The sequence below is a fragment of the Lolium perenne genome, chromosome 3, assembly GCF_019359855.2.
Source record: "Lolium perenne isolate Kyuss_39 chromosome 3, Kyuss_2.0, whole genome shotgun sequence".
Taxonomy (NCBI): Eukaryota; Viridiplantae; Streptophyta; class Magnoliopsida; order Poales; family Poaceae; genus Lolium; species Lolium perenne.
Window position 1 is genome coordinate 192,955,013 of NC_067246.2, and position 13,988 is coordinate 192,969,000.

The 13,988-nt window shown below is 40.9% G+C and overlaps 2 long non-coding RNA genes across 2 annotated transcripts; both read left to right on the forward strand.

The window, feature by feature from the left end:
• The first annotated feature begins 2,213 nt into the window (after window positions 1-2,213).
• LOC127338469 (uncharacterized) lies at window positions 2,214-3,093 on the forward strand. Its single transcript, XR_007874374.2, has 3 exons — window positions 2,214-2,465; window positions 2,756-2,830; window positions 3,040-3,093. It is a non-coding gene; the product is annotated as an uncharacterized lncRNA (long non-coding RNA).
• A 3,694-nt stretch (window positions 3,094-6,787) lies between these two features.
• LOC127342958 (uncharacterized) lies at window positions 6,788-9,218 on the forward strand. The gene is made up of 3 exons (XR_011754170.1): window positions 6,788-6,865; window positions 7,498-7,597; window positions 9,099-9,218. It is a non-coding gene; the product is annotated as an uncharacterized lncRNA (long non-coding RNA).
• Window positions 9,219-13,988: the final 4,770 nt, after the last annotated feature.

Sequence of the window (13,988 nt, forward strand, 5' to 3'; positions counted from 1 at the left end):
AACTCTGCTACGAGGCCGCAAAAGCACAGCGCTAAAGCGCGGGGCCGCGTCCTATGCTTCTGCACCGCTTGTCGGCGTCTCGACGACGGTGGCCGGCATCGACATCGCTCCCAAATCGCCGGAGGAGGAAATCATCGCCAGAGACATCTACATCACCATGCCAACCTCCGAAGTGACGTGTGAGTAGTTCATCCATGGACTATGGGTCCATAGCAATAGCTAGATGATTGTCTTCTCCAATTTGTGCTTCATATATAGATCGTGTGAGCTGCCCTACATGATCAAGATCATCCTTATGTAAGCCTACATGTTGTGTTTGTTGGGATCTGATAAATATTGTATACTATGTTGAGGTCGATTATATATTCATGGCATGTGTTATTTGTGATCTTGTATGCTCTCTGTTGCAAGTAGATACTCTGGCCAAGTAGATGCTTGTGACTCCAAGAGGGGGTATTTATGCTCGACAGTAGGTTCATGCCTCTAGTTTTCTGGAAGAGTGACAATAACTGCTAAGATTGAAGATATGTTGTTGCTACTAGGGAGAAAACAACAATGTTTTATCCGAGGGTAATTTTATTGTTTACTTTACACACATTGCTTAATGCGATAATATATTGCTTGCAACTTAATACTGAAAGGGGTTCGGACGATAACCGGGAGGTGGATTATTAGTCATAGATGCAATTGGATTACGGTTATGTATTATGTTGTAATGCCCAAACGAAAATCATAGTAATCATCTTGTCATGTATGGTCGATATTCTGTTAATTGCCCAGCTGTAATTTATTCACCCAACATACTATTTATCTTTTTGGAGAGACACCTCTATTGAACTGTGGACCCGGTCCTTTACTTTCCACTGATAAATTCAACCCCTGCAATCTTGCTCTTTTACTTACTGCAATTCTTGTTCTCTTTAATTACTGCAAACATATATTTTCACTCGATACATCTAATCCTTTGTGTTCAGCAAACCGGTGAGATTGACAACCTCACTGCAAGTTTAGCAATTGGTTGTGTTGTGTGCAGATTCCACGTTGTTGCTGACGCCGGCAGTGCGCCCTGCCACTTGTCAGCTAGTAACACCTTCAGAAGTCACGCCTTTCTCCTACTTCTCGATTAAACATTGGTTTCATACAGAGGGAAAACTTGTTGTTGTGCTCATCACACCTTCCTCTTGGGGTTTTCCAACCGCTTCCACAACAAAGCTTAGCAAGATTGTCAGCGCCATAACCGGAGCACCATCAAGATTTTCTAGCGCCGTTGCCGGGGAGAAAGAGGATTTATGCAAAAAGGAGTATCTCATCTCCCATCTCTTTACTTTGTTTTAGTTTTGCTTTGTTTATTTTATTTTCTCTTGTTTGCTTTATTATATTAAAAATATAAAAAAATTATTTTCTGTTAGAGTTGTCTTTATATCAAAAACATAAAAAAATAGTTTTTATTATAGCTGTTATTTATGTTGCTTAGTTTTAATTTTGCTAAAATGGGTTCTGCTGAAAATACTAAGTTGTGTAACCTTACTAGCACCAACAACAACAATGATTTTATTTTTACACCTATTGCTTCACCTGCTCCTGAAGCAGCATTCTATGAAATTAAACCTACTTTATTAAATTTTATTATGAAAGAGCAATTTCTGGTGTTAGTACTGAAGATGCCGCTTCTCACCATAATAATTTCTCCTATAAATGATGCTAGAGTACCCGGCCAACCAGCCCATCCAAAGGGGCAAATCAATCTGGGTCACACGTTTGCCTCTGCACAGTAAATCTACTATCCCACTTTTCACCACAGCCGTTGGATCGGTCAAAATGTTTCTCACTCCTTCGGCTTCGGAAAGGCTCCATGACGCGTGGGACCGGCCATGTGCGGGCCCCGATGACGAGAGGCGGACACGCCCGTTCCTTCAGTCGCCTTGTTTTTCCTCTCCACAGGGCACGGGTGAAACCCTAGATCGCTCCTCCAATCCCCGGGCCTCATTTCCACCCAATCCCCGTTTCTCCTCTCTCCTCCTCTCCAATGGTGGCGCGCCGCTCTCCCCGGCATGGAGACGGACGGGAGACCGCACGCAGGCGGGCTTCCGTGCGGCGGCGCCATCGGCTGCGCACGGCGCCCTTGGCCGCCGCGACCTGCTCGCGCCTCCCGACGCCGGCGGCCTCCTGCGCATCCTCTGCTGGAGGCGAGCTGCGGGGAGAGCAGACGGGGCCGGACGGGACGGCTGCCGTGGCGGACGAGAGGAGGCACTGCAGGAGCAGGTTCCGGAGGAGGGCCCCGGCGGCGCCAGCGGAGTCCTCGCTCGTGACTTCCTTTCATCTCCCCGCGGCGGTTGGTGGTGCAGAGAAAGGCAACGAGCCGCGGGAGCGCACCACGCGCGTGCAGCTCGTCCACCAGCGGCGGCGGCGACACGCACGACGCCCATGCCCCTCCTTCTCAGCGCCTTTTCGTCCCCGTTAGGCAAGTGAGTTCCTGCTTCCTTTCTTTGTCTCTCGTCGATTGGATGCGGGTATTGTGCTTGTGTTCTTGTCGTTGTGGGCTACTTTTGCACGATGTACGTGTCTTCTTTGATGCTTGTCGATGCGTGTGTCTTCTTTGCAAGATGAAGGAACACATGGATCTGCTGTGTTCTGCTTGGTGTGTGTGTGTTGTTGCCGTTGTGGGATACTGTTAGATGTGTGTCTATCTGAATTCAAGTTTAATACATGGATCTGATGTATGTTTGTCATGGATATAATTTCACATGGTCTGTAGGTTAGATGACAGACAGCAGCAATGCCTCCAATAGAGGCCTCAAGCAGGTCACATGTAGGTGTCTATTCTTTATTGGTAAGTGGCATTTTCGTATGATCTTTGCCAGTACAATCTTAGTGGTAATAACTTTCCAGTAATGATTTTTCTTATTTTGATCCCTGGATCTGTTTTTATATGAAATAGTAGCCTGTTACTAATTGTTTATTTACTCTAGCTCTTGCATTATGTAAATGTTTGATTCAATTCTTCTCTAAGATGGTAAAGTTTTATTTCTCGCTTTGTAGATGTGCAGCCGCGGCTTGGAATGTTGTATTTGGGTGGCGGAAGATTCCTACGACGAAGGTGACAACGACCAAAGACCTTTGGTGCATTATAATTTAGTGGTTGATCCTAGGTGAATGCAGAATGCCTACTCTATTTTATTACTTTGGCATGATTTCTATACATAAGGATTGCATTAGTTCTTCCAGAAAATAATTTATTACTATTGTAGATTGGTTTTATTATGCTTAGCTGCAGGTGAGTGGTGAATTCAGTTTTACGTAAATAGCTTGCAATCTGACATGGCTTTAAAGTTTATGGTAAACAAACAACATTCGTGGAAACCTGATGATAGGAGCACACATATTTCTATGACAACTAATCAATACAGTATAGCAGAGTAGTCTATTGAAAAAAAGGATGCAGGCATAAGAAGAATTTTGTCTAACGGGTCTCTTTTTGCTAGCCAATATTGCTTCTTCTGGAATTTAGTCTTTATCTTTATAATGTATAATATGAGCCTGATTATTTTCTAATATGAGTGTCCTCTGTGTTGCTAATATGAGATTGTTCTCTATTTCACAGCTTGATGATTTGCGAATTTGAGTTTGTACTTTGTTTCACAGCCTGAAGATTTGCTAGGATTGGTTGTTCGCCTGTCCTTGCCGTGCACCGCTTTCTTCTACTCCGAAGGTTTGCTTTCTTTTGGCTCTGTAGTCTGTATATGGAAATAAATACATTCTTGCTTCAGTTCCCCTCGCCTCTCTTAACACTGTTGCATATCATTTTATGCACAAATTTACCTTTTCTGGTTGCTTTTCCTCCCACTGAACTGAATACAACTAATGATCAACATAGTGTCTCGGATTCGCCACAGAAAGATAGTGAATAAAACGAAAGAAAGGCAATGTCCACCCATTTAAATCAATCTACAACTTTACATGTGAAGCCACCATTCTTATAGGCTACATCCCGGGGTTCCCTTTACCATGCTGATTTATTCATGTTCAAAATAATTGTTCGTAGTGTACGCTTTAGTCAAGAACATGATGGCATTTAAATCAATCTACAACTTTACATCCCGGGGTTCCCTTTACCGTGTGTAATGTTTATTTCCATGTATGCTTTTGCTTTAGGATGTTTAATGCACATGGGGCTCAACCACTTATTGCATGCAATATTTCTGGTCATCATCTCCCTTCCATCAATTCTTGAGTGGTTTGCTCATCAGGGTTTGAACTTTTTAGTACTTAAAACCAATATTACTTGAAATTATTTCACCTGATTTATCATTTGTTCTTCCATTCCGTTATTTTGACTCTGCTGCTCTCCTATCTATTCACAGAAATGCTACCTGAATTTTTCTTTCTTCATAAGAGATCATTTAGTTGGTATTGTTGAATGTTACAGATTCTATTAACCAACTCTGTTACAGCTGACAGAGTTAAGTGTATAAGCTAGCGACAGAGGCTGCAAGCATGGCTTACCTAAGTGGAGCGTCATTTGTTGTTTAAATTTCCTACTATTTGTGAGCTGACACCATGCTTCATTCTCTGTTTCCAGATACCGTGGTTCTGTCTTCGTGTCTGATGGTACAAAAGAAACTGAATTTGTGCTCTCTAACTTATTCTGAACTTGTTTTTCTTATATTGTTTCTAGGACTATCACTTAAGTCTCGGGATTTGCCGGCATTGTTTCTAGCTGTTAGGTTGTACATCATCTCACCCACACAATGCTTTGGATTCGTACACTAGCTACTACTCTTTTTGTCATTTACTTGATTCGATTGATGAGCTCAACATATATATACCAGATTCTACGCTTCTACTGCCATTTTGGCGGTGTAAATGGTATATAATAATGCATTTGTATTCTAATTAGGTATTGATATGTCGTAGATGGAGAGCAAGTATATGCATTTCAGTATCTCGCCTAGGGCATAAAATTTACATTTAGATGCAACTAAATAGTTGTTTGTACCATTTTTTCCGTTTCTCTCACCAATAGTGAGTGCTATATTGAGCTTGATGATGTACAGTATCAATGCTTGATCAGTTGTTTGGTTCAGTGATTGGTTGCAGTTCGGACATAAACTTATTTATTATTGGATTATTTGTATTTCGAGAGGCTTACCGATGTTTTTCCCTAAAGGGCTGGTGTTTACTCATAGAGGTTTGTAGTCAAACATGTTGGAGTGATCCATAATATGTCCGTTGTTTCTGTAGAAAGTATGGTTAAGCTCTACTGATCTCTTTCCAAACTCTGAAGATCATTTGCATTTGTCAAGTTGATGAGGATGGTCACTGGATCAAGATATATAGAATGAAGATCATAATGCAAAGTAAGTGTACATGCGTGATTCATGACCGGTCAAGTAATTACCATACAACAAGTAGTATCTACTTCCCTTTTTTAGATGCATCTGGTCATTATCCTTGATTAAGTTGATGCGCTGAAAAGCAAGCAACCGCTAAGCTTCCTAACATTTAATTTCATATACTGCACTTTTAAATCGTAGATTGACATTAATGTCAACATCTCATGGGTGATAAGGAAACTATCTTTGCAGATGAAATCTTGAAATATGGCCGGTCATGCCATGACAATGTAATATTTTCCTTAATCATATTAGAGCATGTCCACCGTTACATTACTGACAGTTGTTTATCTAGCACGGGGTAGTCTTTTTTGTTGTTATCATCTTTAAGAGTACATTACTGTTAGATGACGTTTACCGATATTATAAATTTGCTTAACTGAGACTCTCAGCGTATGTTGCACTTTTTTGGATATCTGGTCGGGAGTGTTGTCGATATGCAGAAAACTTTTTGCAGATGCACATCATGAACTTGTGTCTTCCTTTTGTCATTGCGTATTTTGCCTCTGTTTCTTATTCAGCATCGTCGGTCATATTTTAAATTGTAAGATCACTCTCACTTGGATAATTGAACTTCTATAATTAAATAATCTGATGCTCTCTCATAAAAGTATCAAGTGTTATTTTCATGAAACCATGTCGTATGATTATCTTTCATGCAGTGATAAGCTGGCTATTCTGGCCTGTTTTGGTTCTAGAGTAACATACAAGTTTTAACATAGTCATTGACGTTTCCTGATTGGATTTGTAGCTGTAGAAGTTTATGTTCTTCCTTGCATGGTCTGCATTTTTAGAGCTTCTACCGTCAATTTCTTTTTGAACTTGTTTCTCCTATAAATATTGAAAGACTACCCTCTCAACCAGGCCATCTGAAAGGGGCAAATCAATCCGGTTGTGCCATTAATTTATTTTTGCCTCACTTTTAAATTTCCCTTAGATAATCTTACCATTACTATGATATTAATATTTCATGTAAATCATGGTTCATCAAGCATAATCAGTAGGTCTTTCCCAAGATGTTCTATTTTATATATGCGTTTTTTTGCACAAAAGCAACTGCATCTCTCTTGTGGCACTAATGCATGCCTATCTTTTTAAATTTCCCTAAATAATCGGTTATTTAAAGATGAATCTCTCTTGTGGCACTAATGCATCTCTCTTGTGGCACAAAACCAGAAATTTTCTTGTGATTTTAAGATTTTGTTACACAAAAGATGAATATTTGCAAGCATAGATATGCATGTGAGTGAGCAATTGAAATGCCACTTGTAAACAGCTCTTGGTGACTAAAACTATTTATGTTGTTACTTACCATGCAGAGAATGCCCCAGTGTGCTTCTTGGTACCATGATAAGACGAGTTGAGACATATGTATATACTTTGAAGGTCCATCTGGCCGTGTTAATTCATAGTGATGCCTTCTTCATTGGATTCCTCCCTTTATAAAGCAACCCACGGAAAATCCATATTAGGTGCCCCTCTCTCTTTGCCCTCTTGATTCTTATGTCTGATTCCAGTTTTCTAATATAAATTTGGCTTAGGAAGGAACATCATGGAGGCCGCTTGCCGCATAAGAGGCTGGAGCGGCAAATTTGGTGTGGCTGATCCTCCATGCAAAGGTCTTCAGTTCATAAATTATTGCTCCTTACTTTTGTCTCTTAAGGAGCAGCCACATGCTTTGTTTCGTTTGTCCTATAATGTGTATTTAGGCTTTCGCCACATCACCGATTCTTGATTTTTCTATCTTCCACCTTTTAGCAAAAGAAAGTAGAGAATAAATCAATGAACGTTTTCTTTTAAAAATTACTATACCATTTCATCGGATGTAATAAACTTAAAATAGTTATTTGTGGCTTTAGTTTGCTGCTTAAATTTCATTTTCTATTGTGCAGATATTTGCTAGGTTTAGGTTCAGATTTAGGTTTAAATCTGATTAGGAATAATATAGTAGACACCTTTTAGCTTTAGATTTTGTTATGCCTACTTCAGTAGGAACAATATGAGGATTAGGATGAAAAAAATATGCCTAACAAAAAAACACTGCTTTATTTTCCTGTTCTCCTCGGTAAGAAGAATATAATATGATGTGAGTCCAATATCGCAGGCTGAGGTCCAACACTGACCGCAGGCAAGCCCCATGGCATTCACCGCTTGTCTACGTGTTGCTGGAGGATGGCTCACAACATGCGAATCATTTAGCTTAGGTGAGATCTTCTCTTTTCCACTTGGGTTCTTTTTCCTTATGTCTATATTTATGAATTTCTATCGCTGTTTTGCACATTCCTTGCTGGGAATAAACAGTGGGGAAGTTTGAAGGCATTTTATCCAGGAAAATGTGCATGCTCCAATGTATGATCAGAGTTTTTAGTTAATTATGTTTGCTTCATCTGATCCTATGTGAGAGTTCCTCTCTCTGTTTTTAGTTGATCTTCTTGCATCCTTTTTTTAGAGTATACTACGTAGCTTCCAGTACAGCTACTTGCAAGTATTCCAAACTGTAATCTATCCAATCTATCAATCAGTAACATGAAAATGGAAAAGCTTTTCGAAATATAGCATGCAACATTCATGAAAGTCTTCATGTATTTTATCAAATGTTGCTTTCTTACCCGGTGGTCTGTGGTCTTTCTTCTTCAGTTTGAATGTAAAGAAAAGATCTACTAATATGGTTTGCATATATATAATTTATAATGTTTTTCCAGTCTCATTTCATAAGCCAACATGGTAAGATCTCTAGCGAATTTACTCTTAGTGTCTATTGTAATATTTTAATTCAGTACTAGAGTTATCTTTCACTCTGAAAACTATGTGAGAGTTCCTCTCTTTGTTTTTAGTTGATCTTCTTGCATCATTTTTTTAGAGTTTGCTTGCTCAAACGGAACTAACAGATGACTTCTTTGTATAACATTAATATTGTTTGCATTTATGTTCTTTCACTTTGATAGATATTAGCATTCAGGTTACTGCCTGGTGGACCTCAGTATTTCATTTCAGTTTACAGTGTTGCAGATCTCCTGTTTATTTCTTTTTAATTGTATATTTTATTAGAATTGAACTTTTAAAGGATGTGTTCTGCCAATGGTATTACTGATGGTTTAAAATGCATCCTTCATAGTTATGGTTCAAGAATTATTTTAGGTCACCTCTAAAAAATAAACAGGAAGCAGACCATCGCAACATTCAGTTCGACCATTCAAAATCACGTCCTGAAAGTATCCCTAAGCACTTCCCTGTTTCATGTATATATTGATAACTTTTTAGTTCTTGCACTTTCAGTTTTAAACCATTGTATACATCAAAGTGCCGAAATATATTTTAAATTATTATCTTGTGTATACTACGTAGATTCCAGTACAACTTCTTGCAAGGCTTCCACACTGTAATGTATGCAAGCTATCAATCTATAACTTGAAAATGGAAAAGCTTTTCAGAAATATAGCAGGCAACATTCACGAAAGTCTTCATGTATTTTATCAAATGTTGCTTTCTTACCCGGTGGCCTGTGGTCTTTCTTCTTGATTTGAATGTAAAGAAAAGATCTACTAATATGGTTTGCATATATATAATTTATAATGTTTTTCAGTCTCATTTCATAAGCCAACATGGTAAGATCTCTAGCGAATTTACTCTCAGTGTCTATTGTAATATTTTAATTCAGTACTAGAGTTATCTTTCACTGTGAAAATTTATTATGTTACCTTTTAGATTTTAAATAAGGAGTCATCCATGGAGTCATCAAAGAAGGGACCGAGACGTACACGGCCGCGGATCAAGAACCGACCTGGCGAGATGCCGTCTGCGGCACCTTAGGAGGAAATGAGAAGCATGGGGAACTCGACGGGGGAAAAGGTTGATTTTGCTACGGTTCTCTTGCCCGATCCTCATAGAAGATAGACAGTCCACACTTGAAAAGGTGAATGATCCCCTCCTTGCCCTATGAAATTGTCCAAGCAACACTTTATCCCTGCATGGTGGTTGGCTTAGACGTATGCCGTGTCGGTCGAAGGGGTGACCTTAGTCCTGGTGCTTTGTCCATGTCACTCCTTCCTTAGTGAGCGCGACCTCATTTCCATGGGTGAACCCAGCCATAATGCCTCTCTTGGCTTATTCACATCACTGAAGTTCCAAATACTCTACTTTGTTCCCCTTTAGTCTCATTTAATCTTTCATGTGTATTTTGGTGCATGGTGGACACAAAGCAGGAGAAACAAATATCATGTGCTCTATTCCATTCATAATAAACCAATATTTTTTCGTTCTGTTGCATAGGGTGCAATGATGAGTTGATACTGACATATTGGAATGCCAGCTTCGGAAATGGAATATATGGTATGATCATACATTGAAAACAAGGCTGGAGCACCGCTGCAACTCATGCTCACTAATTTAAGCTCGAGTACCCCAAGCTGCAATTCTTCAAATATCTTTGGCATGTTTCTTGATGAAGTGCCTTTTGCTAGCCCAAATCTGTTCTTAAATATTATATGCCTCCACCTTGATGCCTTTGTGCTGTGCTCTCCGTGCATTCCTAACAGAGTATAAATGGTTTTAGGATTTAGGGTTGTATAGTTCATATATTCTTTATGCAAAAAATTCTACTGATTAATGACTTCAATATCGTGAGAAACACATTTGTCTGCAAGGCTGGTACATCAAGTGTAAAATTAATGACTCTTCTGGGTATTGCTCTTTCTTACCTGTCCATTGGTTATATCTGAGTGTGGGGCTGATCATTGGGTCTACATGTTATCTTGGGTTCCCTTTGAACTTTTTACTTTTTTTGAACTTCTGTGCAATTTCAGTTGCACTTGATTTCTGTTGTTCCGGTTGAATGTTATGTATGATGTTTCCAGTTTCCAAAAGAAATGTCTTCCGGCCTTGACAGTTACCAGATCTGCGTAAAAGTGTTTGTCCAGATTCTCCTCGCACGGGCGCGCCGCGCCAATCTTCCTTGTTAAGTATTATGGTCGTGGGGTTTTCCTTGAAAAATACTTATATGAGCTACTATTTCTCTTTTGCCTTTGCCTTGAAATTGTCATATCTAATTGCAACACCTTGATAGAATGTTGTGTCTACAATTATACTAAAACATTTATTAAATTTCAAGCTAATGTTTAATACTAAATAAGCTAAAACTTATAATTTAAATTTTCATTTGATTCTGTCATTTGCGCGATAGCGCAACGGGTCATCTAGTTTTGTTGAACTTTGTGAGATGCAAAAATATAAGGATATAGATGGTGACATTATAAAACTGAAATGTTTTCTTTCTCTTTGAGAGGTAGAGCTAAAGATTGGTTGTCATCTTTGCCTAGAAATAGTATTGATTCTTGGGTTAAATGCAAAGATGTTTTTATTGGAAAATATTATCCTCCTGCTAAGATTATATCTTTGAGAAGCGACATAATTGAAAGGATCGTATGCCGCACCTAGAGGGGGGGGGGGGGTGAATAGGTGCTAACCAATTTTTAGTTCTTTTTCAATTTAGGCTTGACACAAAAGGTAAATTCTCTAGATATGCAACTAAGTGAATTTACCTATATGACAAGGCTAACAACTAAGCAAGATATAGCTAAGCAATATAGGAGATAGAATAGGATAGAGGTAACCGAGAGTGGAGCACGCGATGACACGGAGATGATTCCCGTAGTTCCCTTCCTTTGCAAGAATGTACGTCTACGTTTGGAGGAGTGTGGTTGCTACGAAAGCCAAACCAACAGCCACGAAGGCTTCACTCAGATCTCCGGTGAGCAACGCCACGAAGGCCTAGCTCACTTCCACTAAGGGATTTCCTCGAGGCGGAAACCGGGCCTTTACAAGGTTCTTGGGGCACACATCCACAACCGAATTGGAGGCTCCTAAATCTGTTACAACACAACAATCAACAACAATACATCAACACAAATCAACTAGGGAACCAAATAGGAACACTAGCATGAGATCCCTCAAACAAGAGAGGGGGAAATGAGAATCGCTTCGGTGAGGATGTAGATCGGTGTCTTCTCCTTCGAATCTCCAAAGATCAAGAGCTTTGGTTGGGGGAGGAAGGAGATCTTGCAAATCTTGTGTTTCTTGAGGTGGCTCTAATGGAGGTGGCTTGGCAGATTTCTTGTGCAATGATTGAGTAAGCAACCAAGGTAGAAGAAGGGGGGTATTTATACCCCCCCCACAAAAATGAGCCGTTGCAGCTTCCGGGGGGGCGGATATTCCGGCCTAAGTAAGGGCCGGATAATCCGGCCCCCCGGATAATCCGACCTTCGGGACAAAACCGTGACAAAATCCGGCCAAATGTCCGGCCCTATGCCAGACTTGATTTTCTTCCAGTCCTTAGCCAAATTCGAGGGGGCCGGATATTTCCAAAATATCCGGCCCGGATATTCCGGCCCTGGTACAATACCGGACAATATCCGGCAAATGTCCGGCCCCTATCTTCTTGTTGCTTTTCCTCAAAGACTTAGCCGAAATCTGGGGGCCGGATATTTCCACAATATCCGGCCCGGATTATCCGGCCTGACCAGCTTTTTGCTGATTTTGACATACCGACCATATCCAACACACATGAACATGTTTCTATGTAATCCCTGTACCACTTAAACAAACATTAGTGTATCACATATATTGACATCAAACACACAAAACATAATGTGAGAGATGTTCTTTCAATCTCCCCCTTTTTGCTGTTTGATGATAATATACGGATTTGCAAGAGAAACACTATAGAGACAAGCATGATGGCAAAACATAGAGGCACTCCCCCTACATGTGTGCATATAAGTAATTTGCATTTGAATACAAATACACAACACATAGGAGTGAGGTGCCTCAACACAAGAGATATCCAACATGAGCTCTAACAATAGACATCGACAAATATGAAGTTGAGATAGGATGCAAGAAATCATACCCATGTGTAGATATATAATACGGAGATATAGCATCACACATAATGTAATATCCTTGATCTCAACAAATAGAAATCCGAAAACCATAACAATGTCTCACACCACATAGCACATAGTTTTGAACGACACACAAACAAACCAAATAGTTCAAATAAGAGGGAACACAAGCAATATAAGAATGATAAACGCATATGCTTGTGCCCAAACCATGCAAATCCCCGAGAGTCCTAATAGAACACTTCTCCCCCTTTGGCATCGAGACGCCAAAAAAGGGAACAAGCGCGATGCTACACATCCCATGGGAATCACTCGGAGGCATCTTCATCATCGGACTGGTATGCCGCTTCCTCATCTTCATCTTCAGTGTCAGGTGCATCCGGAGAGCGGCGAGAGATGTTGGACCTTTGAAGGCAATCATCAAGATCACTCCATGGAACCTGTGCAGAATGCCATCCACTGTAACCTTGGTGAGCTGGAGGCTGAGGCGGGGGTCCTTGATCACCACTGAGCTTGTGTAGAATAACCGCCTGAGTATGCTTAATCTCAGAACGCTCACGGCTGGCCGCATAGTTCTCCTTATGGATCTCAATGTTCATGCAAAGGATGTGACGCTGAAACCAACTAAGCCGGCTTACTTGCTTCCTCATAGCCGGAACGTCAGGATGGCGAGCAAGAGCAAAACCACTAGAACGAGCATCACCCATGAAAGAGTCAGGTGCAGGTACAGCAGAAGAGACTGGCTTAAGTTTGTAGGCCTTCTTGACACTGTGCTTCATCAAAGGGTACCCGCTCAAGTCTTCACCACCCAAAGCCACAGAGTTGTTGATGAGAAGCTGGATGTAGGGAGTATAAGGTATGGTGGTCCGGGAGACCATGGCATCATGGATCTCATGGAAGATGAAGTCCATGACATCAACAGTGTAGTTCCGTTCCTCATTAACATCACGAGCACACTTAAAGCTGAGGTGCATAAGGTCCACAAGGGCTCCCCGGAGAGCATCATTGTTACCACCACTTGGGCAAATGGTTGCCCGAAAGAACCGGAGCAATTGACTGTAGATGGGAAGCAGCCCCTTGGCATAACCAACTTTTCCTGCTGAGGTATAGAGATCCACCAGTGCATTCTTATCTGTCTTTTGTGGTCCATGAAGGCGACGACCCCCTTCTGCAGGAACTCCAAGAATACCGGCAAATCGGCGCAGAGTGGCACTACAGTGAGAGGAGCCAGTCATCCATTCCATAGTGCGTTCCTCATCTTTCTTGATTGCCAAAGTGGCAAAGAATTGCTTCACCAAATCTGGGCTATAGTCACATTGAATCTTCATGATATCAACCAAGCCCAACCTGCCAGCTACCCAGATTGCATCTTAAAAGTGATTGTTGACAGCCAGAATGTCCACATCGATAGCTTGCATGGGTCTCAGATTCTTCATGGGCTCATAGATGTCCATGTAGATGAAATCCTGCTCCATGCACCAGTATCTCCTGCCCTTAATCTCTTCATCCCTTGGGAGGTCTTCATACCAGTTCTTCATGCAGATAGCGGAATAAGAGATAGGGTCCATGGCCTTGTAGTTCTCCCTCACTTCCTTGTTCTTCCGCCTTGAAGCGACGGACTTGCGAGGTGCATTGGGTGCAAACTCGTCACTTGATCGATCATGCCTAGAGTGTCTCCGACCACCCCGAGAAGCAC